The 27,540-nt window shown below is 40.1% G+C and overlaps 1 pseudogene; it reads left to right on the top strand.

Annotated features, from left to right (window-relative positions):
- Positions 1-985: 985 nt before the first annotated feature.
- Positions 986-27,540, top strand: part of LOC125153241 (KRAB domain-containing protein 5-like) — a 68,962-nt pseudogene continuing 42,407 nt past the window's right edge.

Genomic DNA, 27,540 nt, shown 5'->3' on the forward strand with positions numbered 1-27,540 from the left:
GACATTAAGTCTCCAAAAAATAATTGCAGCTTGCTCTCACTTGGGTTAGATATTTAAGGCACCCACAGTCCTGACAAGGACTAGAATTGGATCCAGCTAGACTTTGAGGCATCCTGTGTAAGTCCAAACCTAAGACTAAGCACTAATTATGAGGATTTCTTGGACTTTGCTGGTTATTGCTGAAATTGGATTCCAAACTTCTCTTTTAGGGGTCAGCCTATATATGCTTTACTGAAACAAAACAAAACAAAACAAGACAAAACAAAACAAAACAAACAAAACAACAAAACCTAACCCTATAATTTGAAATGAGGGGATGTCATAGCTTTTGATAGTTTAAATAAAAGTCACACACAATAATGAACTCTCTGAACTTCAAATCTAACCTTCTTTTCTGCATTTTTCAATTCATCCATATTTCACTCCTATGATATGCAAATGTTCTTTTTCAATCAATAGGGAAACAGAAGATAGCAAATGGGTCAGACACAGTATCTACATCTTCATGGTTATTGTGGGACATCTAGTGGCCACTTGCAGGATATTATGGGGATTAAATCACATCATGTATGTGAAGTTCCTTACATGGTGCATCACAACTTCCTTGTAAACAGGAAATTAGTGTTTGATCCACATGGCAATAATTGATTTATACGTGTTGTTTTCCAAATAGAGACTGGCTCAGACATTAGTGCATTCCAGAGCCTTCTCTCAGTAAACTTTAAAGTGCTGTGAAAGCATGTTGTTCTGCAGGATGGTGATAGTGGTCTTTGCTGGGAAAAACAGTAAACTCACAACAGTGGAAAGTAAGTGGTAAACTCTTGCCTGGGAACTCAGCAGGAGTTGTTTGTGTTGAGTCAGATGGTGGCTGTGGGCGGCTCAGGTGTGCTGTGCCTGCATTCTCTAGAGTAGCGCCAATAAACATGGGTCTCGGGAAGCAGCATCAGCACTAACAAGGAACTGGTGGAAGATGCCGATTCATGGACCCCATTCCAAACCTGCGGAATCACCATTTCTTCTATGGGACCTGGACACCACATGATTTATATGCACATGAAAATCTGAAAGCACTGAACTGCTTATGAGCCTGGGTTCACAATAAGCATTCCATGGTGAGATTTAAGAACCAGTATCACCTGTGCCCTCTGCCAGAGTCTGTCTATTGGTCAGGGTGAGAGCATCGGTGCTGCTTTAACTATGAGCTCCAGGTGACTTCTCAGGTGAGGCCAGGGTGAAGCACGAGGACTCGCAGACATATCTGGAAGGGCAGCGTCGGCCTTTCAGTAGAAAAGACCATGATAGTCTGTTTGGCGTGGACTTGGAAGGGGCAAGTTAGTGCAACCCACGTTCTCTGAGCTGTGGCAGGATGTGTGGCTGTCTGTGGGAGGGGAGGACACCTGAAACTGGGAAGGAGAAACTCACAGGTAAGTGTCCACGCAAGAGCTCCATTTTTCTGAATCTTTCCTGTGACAAAGTCAAAGAGGGGGCAGCCCTTTCTGCACTTTGAGATGATGAATGCAGATGAAGAGGCTGTGTAAAGGTCTACAGGTATGATTTCTCCACATGCCATCACCCCAGAAAGCACTCAAGAGCAGACAGGGAGGAAGAAATTAGTGCTTCTCAGGTAAATTTGGTCTTGACTTAGCTCAGGGACTGTGTCCTCATTTCTTACTGAAATGCTATGCATTTAGAAATTGCAAACATTTACCTCTCTATCTCTGATGGTCCTGCCTAACAAATTTGTTTTGGACCAGTATTTATTCCTTTCATGATAGTCAAATTCAGCTCTTTAGGACATTCCTAAATTATGTTCCCAGGCCTTCTCTCTATTCTCTACAACCAGGCTTTCTATACAGCATGAAAAATTCCTGCCATGAATTTATGACTTGGAACTTTGAAATAATTCCCTCGGCGACAGATCAATATGGAGATGTGTTGATACCCAAGATTCTCTTGGGAGATGGGTTGTGTTTTGGGACCCCAGTGAAGGATGATATTATACAATATTTAGGTTGTGTCTGGGTATGGCATGAGTCTATGTAAACTAGATTAAAAACATGAACAAACAGGGGCTCATGGGTGGCTCAGTCATTTAGGCATTAGACTCTTTGTTTCAGCTCAGGTCATGATGTCACAGGTTGGAGTTCAAGCCCTGTGACAGGTTGCTGTCAGCACAGCTTCTCTCTGCCTTCCTTTCCCCCTATGCTGTTCTCTCTCTCACATTCAAAATAAATATAAAACCAAAAGAACATGAACAAACAGATAAGATGGCTATTTGGCCCCGAATAAGTCAGCGTTCTGGGGAAAAAAAAAAATAGCCTTCTTGTCTAGATTGTTTCAAAGGCTTACTATTTAAAATGGATTGAATACTATAGGACATGGGAGGAATCTGTGGCTTGAAATTTGCAAAAACCTTCTATATTTTCATGATTGGTATCCTATTATGATTTGTGGTGTTTTTGTTTGTTTGTTTTGTCCTTCGGAAACTCTATCAAAACAATGGTGAGTCCTTCTACATGCATGAGGCCACTGATAACAATTTGTCTCATTACAGCTGATGTTAATATTGTTCACATGGATTAGGGTCTCTCTGATGGATACCCCTGAAAATGAAGTTTCTCACCTTTGTTTACAGGAGATCCTGGCCCTTGCAGATAAAAGTTTCATTGATAGGAAACCTTGATCTCTTGAGATGCAATTTTATTTTGCACAGTATAACAGATGTATTCTCCATCATTACTTCTTTTTATTTTCAGCAAAAGGAAACAAGCATCATATACCTACTATTTGTGAATAGGTTTTAAAATCCTTGGCACAAATGTAACTTGGCACAAATGACATAATTTCAATGAAATAATCAGGTATTTGTTGGTGTAAGGAAGGATTAATGATGCTTTATCTTGACTTAACCTTCTTCTTCCCTGAGGTTCTCTGTAAGCATCACTGTAGATTAGTGATAATTCTAGAAACTAAATGGCATAGGATTCTGTTGCCCACATTTTAAAATCTGATATCTCGTCCTTATTTTTTTATGCAATAGTGCTTTGAGGTGGAGTTAAGTGGCTGAACTTTGAAAAGGCTTCCTAAGTGTTCTAAAGAGGCCATCAGGAAACAACATTTGGAGAAATGAGTTCCATATCGTTCTGTAATGTAACATCTTACTGAGGATAGTGCTGGATTTGAAATTGTAGATTTTCCAGCCAGGGTCATGTACCTTTTTGCACATCTTGCTATCTCCAGAGTGGATCTGATCAAGTTCCTGGAAAAAGGAAAGAGCCCTGGCATATGAAGAGAAGGGAGACAGTAACCATACACCCAAGGTAAGTGGGAATGAATGAAGCAGATGACACAGGTGAGGGACCAAAGTCAAAGGAGATAACTCAACCTTAAAATGTGGTTTGGGGGGGCACCTGGGTGGCGCAGTCGGTTAAGCGTCCGACTTCAGCCAGGTCACAATCTCGCGGTCCGTGAGTTCGAGCCCCACGTCGGGCTCTGGGCTGATGGCTCAGAGCCTGGAGCCTGTTTCCGATTCTGTGTCTCCCTCTCTCTCTGACCCTCCCCGGTTCATGCTCTGTCTCTCTCTGTCCCAAAAATAAATAAACGTTGAAAAAAAAAAATTAAAAAAAAAAAAAGGAAAAAAAAAATAAAATGTGGTTTGGGAAACTCAGATTGAATGGAATGATTCTGGAAACCTAGGTTTATTTTGCTGGTGGTCACAGAGGGATCTCTCCTGTCTCCCTCTTGCCATGCTCCTACATCCTCTTAGGCTTACCCTCTGTTCCATTGGAACATTGTTCCATCATCATCTTCTATGACATTCACAGTGAAATCCAAAAGCCACCCATGGCCACTGAGGGTCTCTGTGATGTCTGCTTTTCCATTGGTTTTGGGAGCACGTGAAAATCTGTACACATAGATTCTAAGTGAAGGCCTCAATGTAATTTACTCCTGTCCAAGTTATGGGTGCACTTGTCTCCTGGAGACAGACACAAAGGCTGGTACAACATCAGGAATGTCAGGTGGATTGATGCTCCCCTATGAAATCTTATACAGTGCAACCCTATCCAGATAGGCTTCCCCATTGACCAAACCCAGTACTCTGTGCTCTTAAATGTACTGGGAGCCTCATCATTTACATTGGCTGCACAGTGGAATAATGGGGCCACTTCATTAACACCTAATTAATACTAGGCTCCATCAAGGACTAAGTGCCAGAATCTTTGGGGTTGGGACACTAGAGATGGGAGTTGAAAAAAAACTACACAGGGGATCCCACTATGAAGCCAAAGCTGAGAATGACATTTTAAACATTGCTTGTCAAAATTCCATGTATACACAAATCACTTGAGGTTCCCATTAAAAACAGACTCTGGAGCCCCACATTCAGGTATCCTGACTCCTTAGGTCTAGATGAAGGTCATTAATTTGTTCTTTATTTTTTTAATGTTTATTTTTGAAAGTGAGAGTGTGAGTGGAGGAGGGGCAGAGAGAGGGAGACACTGAATCTGAAGCAGGCTCTAGACTCTGAGCTGGCAGCAAAGAGCCCGATGCAGGGCTCAAATTCAGGAACCAGTGAGATTGTGACCTGAGCCAAAGTCAACCACTTAACTGACTGAGCCACCCAGGTGCCCCCATTAATTTTTACTTTTCACAAGCATTGAGGTTGCTGTCCCCAGACTTTATTTCCAGTAGCACTAGAGAGAGCAGAAGAGCACACCTGAATCTGTTATACCCAACCATCCTATCTGAACACAAATACTGCCGTTTTCAGTGAAGACTACTAACTGCTTTATTTTTTTTATTTTTATTTTTTAATTTTTTTTCAACGTTTATTTATTTTTGGGACAGAGAGAGACAGAGCATGAACGGGGGAGGGGCAGAGAGAGAGGGAGACACAGAATCGGAAACAGGCTCCAGGCTCTGAGCCATCAGCCCAGAGCCCGACGTGGGGCTCGAACTCCCGGACCGCGAGATCGTGACCTGGCTGAAGTCGGATGCTCAACCGACTGCGCCACCCAGGCGCCCCGACTACTAACTGCTTTAAAAAAGATGGCATTCTCTGCTCATACCTTGCAAATTGGGAAAGGAAAGGATAAGGCAATGGGTCTGAACATGGCTCTTTGGGGTACACATGTGTACTCATCCACAAAGAGGATGTTTATTGAGTATCTTCTACATGCTCCAAGTGTATGAGGTTGCACTGTGTTCAAGAAGTTGGCCTGGGAATCTGACGTATATTGTGTGAGTTAATCTTCCTAAAACCCTGGGAATTGTGTACACTATGTCCATTTTTCCAGGAGGGTTGGATCCTGGGTGAGCCTTCTTGGGAGTAGAGATTGTTTCTCTTCTCTTGTAATATCAGTACTCTTGAAGACCATGTCGGATGTGGAGGCACAAATATAGAGAGCAGATGGGAGACACAAAGGGTAGGGTAGAACCTCTGAGGGAAATTTGATGCATCAATCATTTGCATTTATGTATTTGGTCTATTTTAATGTGTTGAAAATCAGTGGACATTCCAGGAGTGGAAGGTGGGATGCTATGTGTTATGTTGCAAGCACTGTTTGAACCAGAAAGATGAAATGTACTCACCAAATTGTAAGTTCTTTACAATCCTTTATCTAGTCTGAGCCTTAGGAAAGTGTGGATATCAATGGGCTATCCAGGAGGTGGAGCTGCTAGGAACTCTGTTCTCTGAGCTGTTCTGAGAAGGGAGGATCAGGGACTGGCACTGGGGCCATAGAGGTCAATTTCGTGGTGGAACAGGTCACTTAAAAAAAATTTTTTTTTAGCATTTATTCATTTTTGAGAGACAGAGAGAGCCCCAAAATGAGCAGGAGAGGGGCAGAGAGGGAGACACAGGATCGGAAGCAGGCTTCAGGCTCTGAGCTGTCAGCACAGAGCCCAATGTAGGGCTTGAACTCACAGACCTCAAGATCATGACCTGAGCTGAAGTTGGATGCTTAACAGAATGAGCCACCCAGGCACCCCTCAAACAGGTCATTTTTTGATAGAATCTGAAGGGATAATTCTGTCAGGCTCCACACACACCTGTAGACAGAAGGACTGTTCCAGATGCAAATTCCAGGACACCTGAGCTCCATGCCCAGAATGTTAGCCCTGAAGTATGAAACAGTAATCTGGGAACATCAGAAGGTTCACTCCAGTGATGGGACTGATGGACGCCTAAGCGTTTATATCACGCACGGTGATCCTGAATGGCTGGTCCCTGTTCCCTATCTTCTCAGGTTCCCCTTCATTGTGTGAGGTGCCAAACTTGATGGGTTCACCAGCATTCTCTTTGTGCACATGTGTGAAGTTTGATAATACCAAAGGCAGAAATGAGAGAAAGCATCAAAAATTTTGGGTGTGATAACACTGGTATGAGGGAGGACTGGTCTGGCCAGAGACTGTGACCCCTTGACGTTTGAAACGTAAACTCAGGTGTGTGGGCTTGGTTGAGAAGAAATTAAAGGCTGGTGCTCTGGAGGCCTGGGCCAGTAAAAGGAGGAGCACAGGATTACAGGTTTTGGCCCTGAGAGGGGCAATGCGTGCACAGAAATCCTCTGTGCACATGTGCAGCATTTGGCCAAAATCTATCTGTGCAGGTGCTGTGGGGAGCCATTACCACAAGTGAAGGCTGGGGAAATGAGGGCCGAATCACATCAGTGTCTTATGCGCATGTGTAAAAGTGGGCTGAGAGAGGCATGGAAAGGTGTCCTACTGAGTCTTATGCCCACGTTGTGAGTGGGCAAGGTGTTCAGACCATGTGGGAAAGGTGCTCAAAATGAGAGGTGGTACTGTGTGGTGTTAAAAGATGAACTGGTACGTGTTCATATTTTCAAGAGTTAGCTGACTACTTTTTTGTCTGTACAAATGGTTAGACATGTTCCTTCTGTGGAAGATAGTGGTAAAGTTTTTATAGAGATGTGGAAACAAAGGAAAGACAGTGATTTATTGGATTCAGTATTTTCCCTTATTTTTGAATGCAATTTTATACAAACAAAAACTGCCCCAAAATTAATATCAGAAACCTTACAGAGGGGTATTATGGTAACCTGCCTGAAAGGACAACCTACTTAGAGATTAAAATACCAGATAATAAGGTAAAATAAATAACATATGAATGAAAAAATGCAGTGTATAATAGCAAGAGGTGAGGAAACAGATTACTATGGAAAAGATTTATTAGCCTGTACAAGCTGGTTTTGATAAACTACTGTCTACAGGTTACAGTAAAGGACCATGACTTTCATTGCAACAGTATTTCACACACACATAAAAATCTGGAAATAAGTCCTTCTCATATTGTCATTTAGTGTTATTTTTTTCCCCAACCCTCAAGTCACCGAAATAGATTTTTGAATATCAACTAGCTAAAAACCCTGCACAAAGTGACCATTAGTCACTTTAGTCTCACACTGGTGTGACTGAGTGTTTTTAGGTTGGTGGTGTTTGGAAGAATGACAATAAGGTTTTCCCTCAGTTTGGTTTTGGAAGGATATGAATAGGGTGTTTCTTTAACTCATGTAATGCTTACCACTTTTCAAACCTACACTTTTTTTCTTCCCACAAGTGTTGGTGGTGTTTCCCCAGGTACCTCAATTAGAGCTTGTGTAAGGATTACGAACATCTGTATCTTAAGGGGTTTCTCTCCAGTGTGGATTTGCCTATGTCCATTTAGTGGTGAGCCATAAAGGTTTAACCACATATTTCACATTTGTAAGGTTTCTCAAAAGTATGTATTCGCTGATGACGAGACAGTTGAGTGTCAGTCAAAGGTTTGTCCACATTCCTTCCAAATGTACCTTTTCTTACCAGTACCATTTGTATATTTAGTCTTGAGGACTGACTAAACACGTTCCCAGGTTTATGACATCTGGATGAGATTTTTCCCCACATGAGTCCTCTGATGATCGTCATCGTTGGAGGACTGGTTAAGAGCTTTCCTGCATTCATTATATTCATAGGGATTCTCTCCCATATGCATACTCTTATATATAGTAAGATTGGAGCTTTGATAAATATCACCCCCTTAATGATTCATAATGATTGTCTGGAAAATGAGTCCTTAGACATTGTTAACAGCTGACCCTGGTTAAACTGTTTTCTCAGATTCACTGCATTGTACAGTTCTGTCTCCATTAACAATGCTCTGGTAGGATTGTGGGTTTGACTCCTTGGTGAAGGACCTCTCAAATTGAAACCACTTAGCACTTTTTTCCTTCATTTTTAAATCTATGATTTTCACAAGTATTTGACGGAAAGGTCAATGCAATCCTATTTTCGAAATGGTTCAAATAATTATTTTTAGCATGGACTAGGTAACCGTAGAGAGACAGGTCCTAAAGGTGCAGTGATGAGAGAATTGGAAAGCAGAGGGCTGAGACTTTCCAGGAGCTGAAGCATTGGTCCCCTAGCTCAAGCCTCTTTTATTTTTGCAAATTGACTGATAACAGCAAGCACATACAACATTGTGTTGGACGTCTTGACAGGTCCTGCACCTGTAGTGTATTCCATACTGGGTCATGAGTACGTCTGGTGCCAGACAACACATTCTCATCCCCAGGCCTGGTGCCCATATGATGTTCTTCTGGAGAGAACGAACAGTCCTGGCAGCCTTCTGTCCTGGGAATGAAACTGCTTTCAGTTTCTAGCTGCTCTGTCCCTTTCCTTCAGGACATTCTTACGGTGCCTCCAGCTTCTTGTCCTCCAACATCTCCCCCTTTTTGTTTGTATACAATGGACTGGAGAAGGACATTGCATAGCCCAAACTGTCGGTTGGTACGTTGACAGGCTCATTTTCCCCAGCACCAGACTGTACATGCAAATATAAATACACTGCATATTAATACAAACAGAATAGCGGTAGAGAAACTGAAAATCTTAATATGCTCTGTACGGTTTAATTTTCCCAATCCCTCTGATCTACTTTCTAAGATCTTAGAACCAGATAACATGTCCAGACTTGTTTTGAAAGTCTCCTATATCTCTGCTTGCAGATGTTAAATGTCCATGGGCACATTAGATTGCCCAAGCAAGTGTCTCTTAACATGATTCCATGGAAATTTGGTGTTATTAAATGGTACTGGGGTTACACATACTGATGTAGCATACCAAACACATTTTAATGATAGTTGCCTTTGTAGGCTCACTAATTGATCTCCCAGAAATATCACAGCCTGTTGTAGGTCTGCAATTTCTCTGGACATTCTACTGTCAATATCCCTCTCTGTCTTCCAAAGTTGGTGTGATTTCTCATGCCATTGTTGCATAAGTTGTGCTGTCTACACAGATTGATGCAATGAGACAACAGCAGTAGCTGTGGTGGCAGTGACAGCAATAATGTCTATAATAGCTTCAACAAGCATTCCAACAAATTGTAGGGATTGATAAAGAATTTGCTGTAGAGCCTGGTCCATCAGATACATTTCTGGAGAATATTGCCATGGTGGAGACCTGCAAACCAGCACCCACAGGCCAGTGTGTGCTCCAAGTAAATACAAGCTTTCGGATGACCGATTAAAGCATATGGAATTGTTAAGACAAGTGTATAATGAGCAGTTAACACAGGTTATAAGGGCCTCAGAATCATTCCAAACTATGTCCTTTTAATAGTGTGTATGGCAAACGGACGCAAGCCCATATGTACCTGGTACTATTGCCTGTGAAGGACAAAGTAGTATATTGTTGGAGCTGTCTTTGTAATACGTGCCCTTCCAGGTATGTAAAGGGTGAAGGGCAGCAGTTAATTTCCATATATGCTTTTGTAATGGTCCTTGTTGTAACTGAGGACTGGGCACAGAAAATCCCCCACCATGCCGAACAACTGAGCCATTAGCAGTGGTGCTGATAGTATGATTACGAACATACCATCGTAGGTTTCGTAACATATTTTTAAGGCAAGCTGAGCCCAAAGGGCTCCAATCAATGATGCTTCCATAGGAAGTATTTAAAAGAACTTGACCTATCTCCCCTCTACATGCTTCCCAAGTCACCCATCCATTCCATTCTGACAGTGTATGAGTAGCACAAGATGGAAGTATTGGAAGAGTGTCATTAAGATTGGAGCCAATCAGAGAATGGGCTGATAGTAAGAAAATAGGTTTGTGCTGGGTTCCATTTTTAATAATAGATAGCCATGCTTGAGGCTTACTTTTGAGGCCATTTCCCATAACCACAACATATATGAGGACCTTCAATCCCTACAGTATAATAATCCATAACAGTACCTTCTTCATCTGGCCTAGGGGGTCCTCTGCTGTCAAATGGTCCAGGTATCCATTCAGTGTCATTTGTATATACTGGCACAGGGGAGTCATACTAATTTACGTCCTGATTGAGAGGTGGATGAGGGATATAAGCCCAGTAAGTATAGTGATCAGAGTTTACTGTAGTAATGGTAGCTGAGAGCATCATATGGAAAAGGTGAGCAGGAGTTTGTGGGCTGCAAGTCTGCATCAATATTTTTTCAACATCATGCGTCAACCTCTTAACTTGTCCCCAAGTAGGAGGTTGAGCGGTCCTAGTGCACCTCAGAAGAGGGTGTGGTGCATTGGGCACAATTATTGGTTTCTGGATGGACATTCTGCAAAACTCTTCAACTAGTGGGGTCATGTCGGACCGAAGTTGCTTGGATCTTCTCATGCCTGGGTTTCAACCGGCAACTGGGTAACTACTGGTAGCCTTGATCTGTAGAGACATAAGCATACCCTTTGCCCCACACAACAACCTCTCCCTATTCCCAGTGTCCCTTCTCATCTTTCCAATATACTGGCTGGTGAACAGGGGTGACCTTTTGCTTGTGCCAGTGTACCTCAGCAGCAGGACATGTATGGGGTCTTTGTATGTCCAAGAAATTTAAAGTATATAAGGCACGATGTAATTGTTTCCGTGGTGTAGGTCTAAGTCCTTCTCCTACCCCTTTTTGTTTAATTAACATGTTTTCAAGTACCTGATGAGTATGTTCTATGATCCCTTGACCTTGAGGGTTATAGGGAATTCCAGTAAGATGAGTAATTTTTTAGGCTGCAAAGAAGTGGGCCACCTTATGAGATATATATGCGGGGCCATTATCAATTTTAATGTATTGTGGGATACCTAGAATTGCAAAGGTTTTAAGGAAATGAGCAATAATGTGCAAAGCCTTTTCTCTGGTATGTGCCATGGCCCAGATATATCTGGAGAAGATATCCATAGTAAAATGCACATAAGAGAGCTTACCAAAAGCAAAAATATGGGTAACATCAGATTGCCAAAGTTCATTTGCCTGTAGTCCACGAGGATTCACTCCAGAGTTGTATGGAGCCACAGTGAAGGGCTCGCAAGAAGGACAGGCCCTAATAATATCTTTTGACTGAGCATGTGTTACAGCATGTCTATGGGCAAGTTCTCGAGCACTAGTAGGGTGAAGCATATGCTTCTGTTGTGCCATTTGTAAGGTGCCTTGTAATAAGTCATCAGCGATGGAATTTCATAACGCTAATGGGTCAGGAAGGTTAGAATGACTGCAAATACGAATGATATATAAAGGGTGTTGCCTATACTGTATTCTTGTAAATGCAAAAACAGAAGATGTAGTTCATTTTGTGGAACAATATGTGCAGTTTCAATATTTATGACTGTGAACCACACATATTGTGAATCTGTCACAATATTGAGGGAGGCAGGTACAAGATGAAACAATTCTATAATAGCTGCTAATTCAGCCTTTTGGGTAGATGTACAGGGTGTCTTAGAAATAGGGCCATGTACAGAAGCTTTACCATGACCAATTCCATCTGTATAATACGTGTCAGTATCTGTCAAAGGCCAGTCTCAAACTAGCTTTGGCCAAATCCATGATGTAGCCTTGAGAAATGACAAAATTTTGTCTCTTGGATAGTGATTGTATAATTTCCCTACATAATCAGACAAAGCTATTTGTCCTTGTATATTAGTTTGGTAAGCCATATTAATTTGTTGATCAGGGAACAATTATAGAGGAGGGATCGTCACCATTAAGCACACATAATCAGGATCGGCCTCTCCAAATTACATTCCCAATTTTATCCAGATATATGGTAAGAGTTTTAGTGTCCTTATTTGGTAAAAACAGCCACTCAATGATTCCCCTGTCCTACCATAAGACCACAGTTGGAGAATGTGGAGTAGAAAAATCAATAATTGAATAGGAATATTAAGTCAAATATAAATGAGCTGACAATTTTGAATATGATTTTCAATCCATTGTAATTCAGCCTCTGCCTCTTTTGTGAGGACCCTAGGGCTGTTAAGGTTGGGATCACCGGCTAATGTTTAGAAAAGATGAGATAAGGTATAAGTTGGGATACCCAAAGCAGGTTGCAACCAATTTATATCTCTTAATAACTTCTGGAAATCAATTAAAGTTTTTAAATTATCTTTAAATTATCTTTTGGGGGAATGATGGTTGCCTTGTGAATTTTTGCACCAAGATAAAGGAAAGGATCTTGGGTTTGCACCTTAACCTGTGCTATTATTAGGTCGTATTTGGGTAACAATAATCTAGTGGCCTGATAAAGATCTTCTACCTGTATAGGTGTTTCTGCAGCAAAAAAATATCATCCAAGTAATGGATAATCAATGCCTGTGGAAACTGAATATGTAATTGTGAAAGTGGCCGATTTAACAAAATGCTGACACATAGTAAGGCTATTAAGCATACCTTGTGGAAGAACTTTCCATGGTTAGCATTGCACAGGAGCCATATGATTGTATGAAGATACAGAAAAAGCCAATTTTTCTCTATTATCTGGCTGTAGAATTGTGAAAAAGCAATCTTTTAAATCTGCTATAATTAATGACCAGTTCTAAGGAATCATAGGAGATGGGAGCCCAGGTTGCAAAGGTCCCATGGGTTGTATCACCTCGTTTACCTTTCTTAAGTCAGTAAACATTCTCCATTTTCCAGATTTTTTCTTTATCAGACACACAGGAGAATTCCATGGACTGGTGGACATTTCTATATGACCTGCATCCAATTGTTCTTGCACTAATTGCCTTAAAACCTCTAACTTCTCTTTTGGAAGGGGCAACTGTTCCACCCACGCCAGGGCAGTTGTTAACCATTTTAATGGTAAAGTATAACGTTGTTCAGGAACAGTTATGTATATATGTATGTTCAAAATTACACTAAACTTGAATTCTGCACAGGATATATGGGATATCGCAGGCCCATATAAGGAGGCTGCATTTCAGCAGTAATTGGCTCCATAGGCCCACTTCCTTGTTGTCTAAGCCCTTTTAATGGATTATAATTCATTTTGGACATAATATTGGTTGCAGCAGGGGAAACATAGGGAATATTAATATATGTTCTCCATTGACTTAATAGGTCTCTTCCCCACAGATTAATAGCTATATCAGTAACATAAGGCTAGAGAATAACAGCCTGGCCTTCAGGCTCTTTACATAGAAAAATTTCAGATATCCACTCTGTTGGATATCGGCAGCTTTTCCTACACCCAGAAAGACTGCGGATAGAGGTCGAAGTCACCAATTCTTAGAACAAAACTTAGAAGCAAGGATGGTGATGCTGTCAGCTCCTGAGTCTACCAGGCCAGTAAACAATTTTCCATTAATTCGTAAGGTCATCTCAGGCCTTCTGTCCTTTAGAAATGTTTGCCAAAATACCTGTTTTCTGGTAGATCCAAACCCTCCCTGCCGTTAGATCAGTGTGGAATTTAAAACAATGTAAGGCAACAACAATAGTTGAACAATGCAATCTCCCGCCATGACACGATAAGGAACAGAATTACTCTCCATTACTAAAATCTCAACCTTAAAATCAGCATCTATGACTCTTAAGTGGCCACGGTTCCCCGACTAGGAGTTGAACCCTGGTCACAGCAGTAAGAGCACAGAATCCTAACCACTACACCACCAGGGAGATTGAACTACAATTGTCTCTGGGCTATTAACCTGGGACCCAGTAGGTTTCCATTCCTCCAGTAGTGGGGGTAGCGGCTCAGATTCTGAGTCCTCATTATCTACAAGCTCATGGTTACTTTCAGCCAGTGAAGTGTTGCAAGGGCCAATACCCCTGTCTTTCCCCAATTCTGACTGCAAGGGCTGCCACGCCAGGGAACTTAAATTACATAAAGACCATAGGGAGAGAAGGATGGTTTCTCCATGCTGATGAGCAAGGAGCAAAGCACGTAAAACCAAATTCCATTGTTTCTGATTCAAAGCATTTTTGCTAGAGGGAGTAAACCAGTAACAATGTTTCTTTACTAAATAAAACAAATCCTCAAAACGGGAACATTTCACTTTTATCCCTGAGCTCTTTAATAAAGTCTGCAAGAGCTGAATATGTGAGTTATAAGTAGATGGGGTGGAATCCCCAGTACTTACTCTGCAGAAACCCCGAAGGAGGAGCTTCTCTGGCTCTAAAGTTCCCTTCAGTTCCCTGGGCATTTCTTCAGTGGTGCTGCACATGTCCACCTTCAGGTCCCTGTTGGGGCACCAGAGAGACAGGTCCTAAATGTACGGTGATGAGAAAATTAGAAAGCAGGGGCTAAGACTCTTCAGGAGCCGAAGCATTGGTCCCCTGGCTCAAGCCTCTTTTATTTTTACAAATTGTCTGATAACAGCAAGCACATACAACATAGTATTTGACGTCTTGACGGGTCACGTACCTGCAGTGTATTCCATACTGGGTCATTAGTACATCTGGCATCAGACAACACATTCTCATCCCCAGGCCTGGTGCCTTCTGGAGAGAACAAGCAGTCCCAGTGGCTTTCCATCCTGGGAATGAAACTGCTTTCAGTTTCTAGCTGCTCTGTCCTTTTCCTTCAGGACATTCTTACGGTGTCTCTGGCTTCTTGTTCTCCAACATCCAACCATGTTTATCAAAATTAAGGGACTTTGGAACGAAAAGGGATTGTGTGTTGGTTGAAGAATCAAGAACCCTCCAAAAAGAACTTGTCAAATCAATCACATTTAGAATTAAAAAAAAAAATTAATGTTTATTTTTGAGACAGAGACAGAGCGTGAGAGAGGGAGGGGCAGAGAGAGGGAGACACAGAATCTGAAGCAGGCTCTGAGATGTCAGCACAGAGCCCAACGTGGGGCTCAAACTCATGGACCACGAGATCATGACCTGAGCTTAAGTCGGATGCTCAACTGACTGAGCCACCCAGGCACCCCGATCACATTTAGGATTTTTATCTCCATTGTTAAATGTCTAACTTTCAGAAGTGTTTCAGTGAATGATTAAACCCATGTTATATATGAAATGGTTTGAATGATTACTTTCAGCATGGACTAGGTGATTTTCCAGAATTTCCAAATGTCCTTTCAGAGAATATGTATTTTAATAATGGATTTGGGTCCTTTCATTCAAAGACAGTATTCTGCAAACATAACTGACTTAATGTTGGGTTTTGCCTCCAATTTTTATATCCTTGACCTCTTTTGTCAGTAAGGATTTCATCATGGTAATACAGCCAGTTTTGTCATATCCATCATAATATCATTTCTACCCTTCTCTACCCACCCCCCATAATTATTGCTGTCATTCATTAAGTATAAATACTCAGATGTGAATGCAAACTGGTGCAGCCACTCTGGAAAACAGTATGGAGGTTCCTCAAAAAATTAAAAATAGAACTACCCTACAACCCAGCAATTGCACTACTAGGTATTTATCCAAGGGATACAGGTGTGCTGTTTTGAAGGGACACATGCACCCCCATGTTTACAGCAGCACTATTGACAATAGCCCAAGTATGGAAAGAGCCCAAATGTCTATAGATGGATGAATGGATAAAGAAGAAGTGGTATATCTATACAATGGAGTATTAGCAATCAAAAAGAATGAAATCTTGCCATTTGCAACTATGTGGATGGAACTGGATGGTATTATGCTAAGTGAAATTAGTCAGAGAAAGACAAATATCATATGACTTCACTCATAGTAGGACTTTAAGGGACAGAACAGATGAACATAGGGGAAGGGAAACAAAAATAATATAAAAACAGGGAGGGGGACAAAACAGAAAAGACTCATAAATATGGAGAACAAACTGAGAGTTACTGGAGGCATTGTGGGAGGGGGGATGGGCTAAATGGGTAAGGGGCTTAAGGAATCTACTCCTGAAATAATTGTTTCACTATATGCTAACTAATTTGGATGTAAATTAAAAAATAGATTTAAAAAAGAAGCATAAATACTCAGGGCCACAGCCTCCAGATCTTCCCAAATTAAGTCTAAGGAATTAATCTTTTTTGACAATCATTGCCAACAAGGCTAGGATGTTATGGAAAGATGCAACTACAAGATAGAAAAGAAGTTATCTCACTTATTAAACCTACATTTATATATATTAAAATGATAATGTAGAAAATTTTACCCATCCATAGGACATAGCAGAATGGAGAAATAGGAAATACCAGTACTTTGCTGTTCCATGAAATTAAAAATGGACCAAATGACCTTTTGGAATGCTCCAGAAGCCAGTTGGGAGAACACAGCACACCTAAACAAGTACAAATGAAAAAGAACCACATCAAAGAGACAAGGAAAGTTTGTGAAACTTGCCCACTACAGCTGCTCACCCTCTCTGGCACTCCATGGCAAGACTGTGAGAAAACTCTTACCTCCTCTAAGGAGGGAAACAAAAGACTGACCTGTATGTTCAATGATCTGGCTTGTTGGCAGCTGCCTGAAGGGCTTGTTTCTGTCTGGGAGGACATGCAAAGCCAAGGGACTGACAGCACTCTCTGAATGCACTGTGGTGGCTGCTCAGACAGAAGATGAGTATTTTTTCAAACAATGGAAACTACAGAGGTGAAGGCTGAGAGATTGAAGGTATCACGCACTCTCACGTAACTACACTTTCTTAAACTGGGAAATTTCAAAACCTCAGACATGATAATGGCCAGTACATGTGTGACTGAATTACTGTTATTTATCTTTTCCTCTACAAAGCAAGTTGATAAGCCTGTGCCCAGAGGATTTTTTTTTTAACTTCCCAAATCTCAAGGAAAGATCACAAAGTATAAAAAGAAATAGAAAAATACATTCTAATCAGATGAATAAAAGAATAAAATAAATCTTTTTTTTTAATGTTTATTTTTTGAGACAGAGAGAGACAGAGCATGAATGGGGAAGGGTCAGAGAGAGGGAGACACAGAATCTGAAACAGGTTCCAGGCTCTGAGCTGTCAGCACAGAGCCCGACATGGGGCTCGAACTCATGGATCACAAGATCACAACCTGAGCCGAAGTCGGATGCTTAACCGACTGAGCCACCCAGGCACCCCTAAAATAAATCTTTAAAACTGGCCCTAAAGTAATAAAGAACTTATAATTGCCTGGCAAAGATTTCAAGAAATGATCATAAATGAGGCACCTAGCTGGTGCAGTCAGTGAAGGGTGTGATGCTTGATTTCAGGGCTCTGATACTGGGTGAAGAGATGAATTAGAAATAAAATCTTAAAAAAATATATCCTAAAGATGCTCTTGGAGAAAGAAGAGGAAACAGGTAGGTAATTAAATAATATCAGAATACTATGCATGAACAAAATGAAAATCCAAAGAGACAAGGTACAACAAACAACCCAGAATTGGGAGGTGAAGAGTACAATTACTGAGTTAAAAATACACTAACAGGACAGCAACGGACTTGATCGAGCAGAAGAAAGGATCAGACAAGCAAGACTCCTTGTTATAAATTCTCTATGAAAACCAAAGGAAAATGTGGAAAAGAATAGGGACTCATGGGACATGAACAAATCTCACTCCCCATAAGGAGAGGAGAGTGAAAGAGACTACATAAACAACTAAAGGTTTGTAGTTCCCAACTATATGGAAAGAAGAAATTCAATAAGTTCAGTAAATTCATAGGAGGATACATATCAAGACCTGAACGCAGTGACACATTATAATTAACATATCAAAAATCACAAGTGATAATTGTTAAACACCATGACAAAAGCAGCTCATCTTATACAAGAGAGCTTCTTTAAGAAGCTTAAGCTCTCTTCTTAGTGGGATTCTCAGCAGACCTTATAAGAAGAAGTGCGGGAATAAAGAAGAAGTGGGACAATGTATTCAAGTAATGAAGGATAAAAATATATCCACCAAGAATGCTTTATCTAGGAAAGTTCTTTTCCATGAATGTAGAAATGAAGATTTTCCCAAGTGAAACCAGCCCCATCCCAAGTTTACCAGTAGACCTGTCCTATACAAATGTTCAAGGAAGTTCTTCTAGTTGAAATAAAAAGATTCTAAACAGTAACTGAAACCACATGACAACATGTAGCTCTCTGCTAAATTTAAACATTTACACAATTATAGAGATGTTTAGTGTTGTAACTGGGTAGTTCATGTCGCTTTCATTTCTGCTAGCAATTATTTTTCAAATAAAAGCATAAAAATCCTATCTAGGTAATAAAGTATAAAACATAAAGAAAATAATTCGTGATAGTGGTTGGGTACAGGGTTGGAGATGACAAGTATGGATTTTGCATGTAATGGACAATGTCAGTTTATGATGGTTTATTATAACCTTGAGATGTTTTAAGTAATCTCTAAGGTGAGAATGAAAATACATACGGAGGACATAAAAGTTAATGAGAATGATATCAAAGCATGTCATGGGTATAATGACACAATTAGGGATAAAATGATACCTAAACTTGATACCATGGTATAAAATGTTTAAAAATACCTTCAGGGGTGGGGCACCTGGGAGGCTCAGTTGGTTGAGCGTCCGATTTCGGTTCAGGTCATGATCTCAGGATCTGTGAGTTAGAGCCCCAAGTCGGGCTCTGTGCTGATAGATCGGAGCCTGGAGTCTGCTTCAGATTCGGTGTCTCCCTCTCTCTCTGCCCCTTCCCCCACTCATGCTCTGTCTCTGTCTCTCTGTTAAAAATAAATAAACATTAAAATTTTTTTTAAAAAATTACCTTCAGGGGTGCCTGGGTGGTTCAGTCAGTTAAGCAACTCCAGCCCAGGTCATAATCTTATTGTTCATGGGTTCAAGCCCACAGCAGGCTCTGTGCTGATAGGTCAGAACCTGGAGCCTGCTTCAGCTTCTGTGTCTCCCTCTCTCTGTGCCCCTCCCCCACTCACATTCTGTCTCTCTCTCTCTCTCTCAAAAATAAACATTTAAAAATTACTTTCAATTCACAAAAAGTGTTTTTCTCATGCAAAGGGAATATAAATTTACCAGTAGATCATGAAATTCTATTATTATGACAACTCCCTTAGATATGACACAACATTCACAGAACACTAACCAAGGAAAGAAATGAACAACATGAGTCGCAATCAAAGTATGTATGGGTGATATTTATACAGGCAAATACATACATAATTTTATGGGTAAAGGGCATAAAGCTGTTTTATATTTTAGTTAAATTCACACTGTCTTAAAATGCACTGAGATGACAATCGTCAGCCTATAACAAAATTCACAGTACATTGAAACCACAATTACCTAATGTTGTGGAAGGTCCTTGGATGGATTTAACAGATATATTCAGATCATTTCATCCTAAAGCAGCAGAATACACATTCTTCTCAAATGCACATGGAACATTCTCCAGAATAGATCATAAACTGGGACATAAATCAGCCCTCAACAAGCACAAAAAGATTGAGATCATACCTTGCATATTGTCAGACCACAACACTATGAAACTCAAAATCAACCACAAGGAAAAATTTGGAAAGATAACAAATATTTGGAGACTAAAGAACATCCTACTAAAGAATGAATGATTTAACCAAGAAATTAAAGAGTAATTTAAAAAGTGCATAGAAACCAATGAAAATGAAAACACGACAGCCCAAAACCTCTGGGATGCAGAATGGTTGGTCCTAAGAGGGAAGTATAGAGCAATCCAACCCTTCCTAAAGAAGAAAGAAATGTCTCAGATACACAACCTAACCTTACACCTTAATGAGCTGGAAAAACAACAGCAAATAACGCCCCAAACCAGCAGAAGATGGGAAATAATAAAGATTAGAGCAGAAATCAACAATATGGAAATTAAGAAAAGCAAAACAGTAAAACAGATCAATGAAACCTGGAGCTGGTTCTTTGAAAGAATTAACAAAATTGATAACCCCCTAGCCAGTTGATCAAAAAGAAAAAAGAAAGGACCCAAATAAATAAAATCAAGAATGAAAGAGGAGAGATCACAACCAACACTGCAAGCATACAAACAATAACAAGAGAATATTATGAGCAATTATATGCTAACAAATTGGGCAATCTGGAAGAAATGGACAAATTCCTAGAAACATATGAACTACCAAGACTGAAGCAGGAAGAAATAGAAAATTTGAACAACCCAAAAAATGGTTAGAGAGGGAGGGAGCCAAAACAGACTCCTAAAAGCTGAGAACAAACTGAGGGTTTATGGGGGGTGGGAGGGAGGGGTGGGTGGGTGATGGGTATTGAGGAGGGCACCTATTGGGATGAGCACTGAGTGTTGTATGGAAACCAATTTGACAATAAATTTCATAATAAAAAAAAAAGAAAATTTGAACAGGCCCATAACCAGTAAAGAAATCAAATTAGTAATAAAAAAAAAAATCTCCCAAAAAACAAGAGTCCAGGGCCAGATCCTTTCCAGGGGAATTCTATCAAATATTTAAAGAAGAGTTAATGCATATTCTTTTGAAGCTTTTCCAAAAAACAGAAATGGAAGGAAAACTTCCAAACTCATTCTATTAGTCCAGCATTACCTTGATTCCCAAACCAAAGATCCCACTAAAATGGAGAACTACAGACCAATTTTCCTGATGAACATGGATGCAAAAATTCTCAACAAGATATTAGCCAACCAGATCTAACAATACATTAAAAGAATTATTCACCATGATCAAGTGGGATGTATTCCTAGAATGTAGGGCTGGTTCAATATCCACAAATCAAGCAATATATCACACTAATAAAAGAAAAAAAATAAGAACCACATGATCCTTTCAACAAATGCAGAGAAAGCATTTGACAAAATGCAACATCCTTTCTTTATAAAAACCCTGAAAAAAGTAGGGTTAGAAGGATTATACCTCAAGATCATGAAAGCCATATATGAAAGACCCACGCTAATGTTATCCTCAATGGGGAGAATCTGAGAGCTTTACTCCTAAGATCAGGAACATGACAGGGATGTCCACTCTCAGAACTGTTATTCAACATATTATTGGAAGTCCTAGCCTCAGCAATAAGACACAACAAAGAAATAAAAGTCACCCAAATCAGCAAGGAGGAAGTCAAATTTTCACTATTCTCCGATGACCTGATATTCTATGTGGAAAACCCAAAAGACTCCACCCCAAAACTATTGGAACTGATCCATGAATTCAGCAAAGTCACAGGATATAAAATCAATGCACAGAAATTGGTTGAAATTCTATACATCAATAATGAAGAAACAGAGAAATCAAGGAATCTATTCCATTTACAACTGCACCAAAAACAATAAAATATCTAAGAATAAACCTAACCAAAGAGGTGAAAAATCAATGCACTAGAAACTATAGAAAGCTTATGAAAGGAATTGAAGAAGACACACACAAAAAGGAAACACATTCCATGCTCATGGATTGGAAGAACAGATATTGTTAAACTGTCAATACTACTGTCAAAGCAGTATTGTCAAAGCAATCTACATATTCAGTGAAATCCCTACCAAAATAACACCACCATTCTTCATAGAGCTAGAATGAATCCTAGAGCATAGAAACAATCCTAAAATTTGTATGCAACCAGAAAAGATCCTGAATAGCCAAAGCAATCCTGAAAAAGAAAACCGAAGCTGGAGACATCACAATTCTGGACTACAACTGTGTTACAAAGCTATAATCATCAAGACAGTATGGTACTGGCACAAAAACAGACCCACAGATCAATGGAACAGAATAGAGAACCCAGAAATGGACTCACAAACATACTGCCAAATAATCTTTGACAAAATAGGAAAGAATATCCAATGTAAAAGAGACAGTCACTTCAGCAAATGGTGTTGGGAAAACTGGACAGTGACATGCAGAAGAATGAACCTGGACCACTTTCTTACACCATACAGAAAAAATAAACTCAAAATGGATGCAAGATCTAAATGTAAGACAGGAAGCCATCAAAATATTACAGGAGAAAACAGGGAACAACCTCTTTGACCTCGGCCACAGCAACTTCTTACTTGACATGTCTCCAGAGGCAGGGGAAACAAAAGCAAAAAATCAACTATTGGGACCTTATTAAGATAAAAAGCTTCTGCACAGAAAAGAAAATAATCAGAAAAACTAAAAGGCAACAGAGTGGGAAAAGATATTTGCAAATGACATATCAGATAAAGGGTTAGTATACAAAATCTATGAAGAACGTATCAAACTCAACACCCAAAAAACAACCGAGTGAAGAAATGGGCAAAAGAATTGCATTGACAATTTCCAAACAAGACATCCAGATAGCTAATAGACTAATGAAAAAATGCTCAACATCACTCATCATCATAGAACTACAAATCAAAACCACAATGAGATACCACCTCACACCTGTCAGAATGGCTAAAATTAATAACCCATGCAACAACAGATGTTGCTGGGGATGGAGAGAAAGAGGAACGCTTTTGCACTGCTGATGGGAATGCAAACTGGTGCAGCCACTCTAGAAAACAATATGGAGGTTCCTCAAAAATTAAAAATAGAGCTACCCTATGACCCAGCAATTGCACTACTAGGTATTTATCCAAAGGATACAAGAGTGCTGTTTCTAAGGGGTGCATGTACCCCAATGTTTATAGTAGCACTAAAGACAATAGCCAAAGTATGGAAAAAAACAAGTGTCCATCGACTGATAAATGAATAAAGAGTACACACACACACACACACACACACTGGAATATTACTTGATGATCAAAAAGAATGAAATCTTGGGGCGCCTGGGTGGCGCAGTCGGTTAAGCGTCCGACTTCAGCCAGGTCACGATCTCGTGGTCCGTGAGTTCGAGCCCCGCGTCAGGCTCTGGGCTGATGGCTCAGAGCCTGGAGCCTGTTTCCGATTCTGTGTCTCCCTCTCTCTCTGCCCCTCCCCCGTTCATGCTCTGTCTCTCTCTGTCCCAAAAATAAATAAAAACGTTGGAAAAAAAAATTAAAAAAAAAAAAGAATGAAATCTTGTTATTTACAGCAACGTGGATGGAACTAGAATATATTATGCTAAGCGAAATAAGTCAGTTAAAGACAAATATGACTTCACTCATATGTGGAATTTAAAATAATGCTGTTGAAGAACAGAAGAAGGCATATTATTATGGGATTGCAAAACCAGAATAACAAAATTTAACCCCCAAAATACTACGTAAAAGAGATAAATTTTTAAAAGGAAACCTTCTATATAATTTTAAACTGTGTATCCATGAAGAGCAAACATTTTGACTTATTTCCATGTCTTCACTGATAGTAAAATAGTAAAGAATATTCATTGAAATCAACCATAAAAGACTCTAATGAAAAATTCTATGAATAAGCACTGGAAATACATTTAAAAATGTAGTATGTTTCAAATATATTCCTCCTGTTACAATGAAAGTAGGGCTATAATCCATTCCTAGTACCAAGCAGACAAACAATACCTTTAATTTCCAAATAAAGAAACACCATAAACATTGTAAAATATACCAGCAATTGCTTTAGAAAAAAATAGATATTTGGGATTAAATTCAGAAAAATAAATATTTCAGATTACCTTCAGAAAAACCAAATGATTAATTTTTTCCTAAAGTAAAATTTCATTTCTAAACAAAACTTTTTTAAATATGAGAATTTTACTAATTATCTACCTCACTTCTTATAACAACATGCCCACGTCATATCAGAATTTTTGTTCTAAAAATTCAGAGATGAGGAGCAGCTGGGTGGCTTAGTCAGTTAGGCACCTGCCTCCTGGTCTCAGTTCAGGTCATGATCTCATGTTTTGTGAGTTCAAGCCCCATGTCCCTATGTTGGGCTCTGCTTTGACAGGGTGGAGCCTGCTTGGGATTCTCTCTCTCTCCACCTCTCTGTCTGCCCTATTCCTGCTCACTCTCTCTCAAATAAACTTAAAAAAATTAAGAAAATAAAAATTCAGAGGTGAGTCTCATACACAATCAGAAAGTGAAAACACATATGAAAAGTAACTTCATATCATACAAAATTATAAAATTATGCATTTATGAATGACTAGAGTAACAACTTAAAATTGATTATAGGCTGCGTATTTCCAGTTCTAAATGTTCTACCTCCCCTGGTATTAATTTCCTTAGGAATTCTAGGATACAAATAGATACATTAAATTATTTCCTCATGGAGGAATGGAACACAGAGAGTGGAAATTTCTAACTTCAGTTAATACAAAGAAAAATGAACTTTGGAAGTCAAATAAAGGATTAGATTTTCTCATTTTAGGGAGGTGCTTTGTAATGAAATTACTGAGTCCCAGATTTGTATGATTAGGATTAAAGCCTCCATAGCATTGTAAAGCATAAAGAAGAAAACATGTGATATCTGTCTTCATTATTTCCAGGGTTTCTGCGCCAAAACCCAACATGGCCACCACTACCCTGACACACTGCCAACACAAAGCAAAACAGAACTTATAAATGGGTTAGCACAGAGATCCTCAGAAATATGAAGATTTCCTCAGGGGCCCTCAAAGCAATTGAGAAGCTCTCAGATTAAGGAGGCCCTCACACTCCAAGGGGAATCTCCTGGCCCCTCATTGTGGATGTGATGGACCATCACTGCAGCTGAAAGAGAATCCTTAGAGAATATGAGAGGTTGATAATATCAGATAGCAGATGTCCCTCTGTGAGAGGGAGAGGAATAAAACTAGGCTTCTTAGACTAATTTGCATTCAAAGAGAACTACTCGAATGACTTCTTACGGTGTCTCTTCCTCCTTCACATTTGGATCTCACCGCTATCATCTGCTTTATTCCTTCCTGCCTGCCTGGGTGAGTGGCTAATGTTCCTTTTGCTTCACATTCCAATGCTTGAACTTTTGTTCCAAAAAGATGACCAGGCCTTGTTTTGACACAATGAGACCTGTTTATAGAAAAAAAAGGAATATTTAGGGTACCAGAGGTACTCAGTCGGTTTAGTGTCTGACTCTTGATCTCGGCTCAGGTCATGATCTCATGGTTCATGAGATCCAGACCAAGTTGAGCTCTGTACTGACAGTGAGGAGCCTGTTTGGGATTCTCTCTCTACCTCTCCCCATGTTCTTTCCTGCTTGCGTTCTTTATCTAAAAATAAATAAACTTTTTTTTTAAAGGAATATGAGTGTTGATGGAGATTCTATCTTTCAATCCACTATTGTGTTCAGTAGAGAAGAAAGGACATTGTAGAATTCTGGAAAATGATTTCCCAAATGCTGTAGCCCAACAACCCCTGTGGAACATGCAGGAGGAATGTCCCATGTTCAGATCTTGACCTTCACTTTTGAATACTAATAAGGGAGTGTGGAGCAAGCTAAGGGCAAAATACAGGCTAACAACACCCCAACCCCAGGTGGTATATGTATGATATTCCTCAGATGCTTCTGGTTGTCCAAGAACCAGGGAAAGGAAAGAAAGCAACTGATAGAGATCACAGTCATGCAGGAAAGGAACCTCCTTTAGATTACAGATCATTTAATAAACTGCAAGAAAGAGGCAATCTTATCCATAGCTTAATTTCTGGAAACTTAGAGACCCTGTTTCCTGGAGTCCTCATATCACCCTCATCAAGATGTAAGAAGGTTTAAGTGCTTGCTGTGGTGGCGATGTGGGAAACTAAGGCAAATGAAAAATTAAATTCCCTTACTGCCTATAGTCCATTCCCAAGTCCTTGAAACAGGCAGAGTGACCTTCCCTAGGACATCAGCTGCCTCAATAATGACACTTCGCTGGGAGCAAAAGAGAATCTTAGCTTAACATTAATCAAACCTCAAGGATCCTGTAAGTATACTTCCTTTATCTCAACTGCCCCAAGATATATGCTGGCAATCATATGCCACGCTTATGGCCTCCCAATATACATTCAAAGGGTCTCATGACTGAGGTTTTACTAAACAGTAATAAATGGTGCTTCTCTAGCAACAGCTAGCCCCTCAAAGTCCTGGAAAACTTGCTTTCAAAATTGCTTAGAGACTTACTCTATCCCTGAAGCCCTTCGAACCTGAAGGTATATAATGAGTTACCTGTCACAACGCCAGTGTAACTATTCTGCCCATGGGTGCTGTCCCCATGCTTTAATAAAATCACCTTTTTGCACCAAAGACATCTTCAAGAATTCTTTCTTGGTTGTCGGCTCTGGACCACCCCACCATCACCCCAAAACTTCATCACTACCACTACCTCAGTGAGTAGAAATTGGTATTTAAGACATGGGAAATACCATTTTATGTCACTCAATGTTTAGAACTGCCATTAATCTACAGAAATGATGCTACCTTAAGGAAGGGGAAGCAAAAGCTGAAAAGGAAACACTAGGAAGAATTTTCTCTCTACACACAAATAAGTAACTTTCCCCTTACTGCAAGGATATGAATTCCACTCTCATAAAAAGGAATCTTCCAAGAAACTGTCTTCAAAGAAAGGAACAAAACACTTGAGTGGTGTTTGGGAAGTCTGGAAGGAGTTATGCTCGCCCAAGAGGAGGTGTCCATAGTTCTCTGACATCACATCCCTGTACAGTTCCTGCTGACTGTGGTTCAGGCATTCCCACTCCTCCTGAGAGAATTCTGTGGCCACATCCCTGAATATCAGTGGTCCCTGCAATAAATAACACAGTTACCAAGTGGACATAGGCAGAGGTCATAATGGTACCTAAGATGAAAGAGGTGTAATAGGTCAACTTACAAGATATCAGAAAGCTTATTGTATATAAGTTTGGCTTAAACTCACCTTTCATGAATAATTGAGATAAAAGCTTATGCAGTTCCCTTTTAGGGTTATCAAAAATTACTAACTGCCCTATCTCGCTTCTGTGACCTCGCCTGCTTGCTAAATAGATAACTTAGGTTGCAAAACGCTCCCCTACACCTTCTACCAAGATCTGGCCTAGGCAAGATCAACATGTAAAAAGTCACGAACTCACTGCCCCACGGTATCTTAGGTGTCTAACTATGACTGGTCATTTTAAACCCTCTTAGGACAAAGAACTTTAAATTGATAGGTTCCCGCCAAAACTAACGTCTGTGTGTCACAATATAATTGCCTACTGTGAAATGCTATAAATTGTAATTGGTTAACCAAATAATGATGTATTCTGACTTGCTAAAATCCATATAAGCTCACTGCTACCTTTGTTCGGGGCCATTCTCTGCACTTTTCTCTTTAAGATCAGGAGATCAGGTTTGCCCGGCCATGAATAAAATCTTGCCTCACTTCTACTCAGTGTCTGGTGTTTTTTTTCGACAACCCTCTGTTTCAGAGGGAGTTAATGTCACCAGCTGGAACCCGAGACCAGACCTTCATTGCTTACCTGCTTGTGCCCACAGACCTTAGTCCCTCATTTTACTTACCCTCTTCTTTCCACC

Source organism: Prionailurus viverrinus, chromosome E2, assembly GCF_022837055.1.
Source record: "Prionailurus viverrinus isolate Anna chromosome E2, UM_Priviv_1.0, whole genome shotgun sequence".
Taxonomy (NCBI): Eukaryota; Metazoa; Chordata; class Mammalia; order Carnivora; family Felidae; genus Prionailurus; species Prionailurus viverrinus.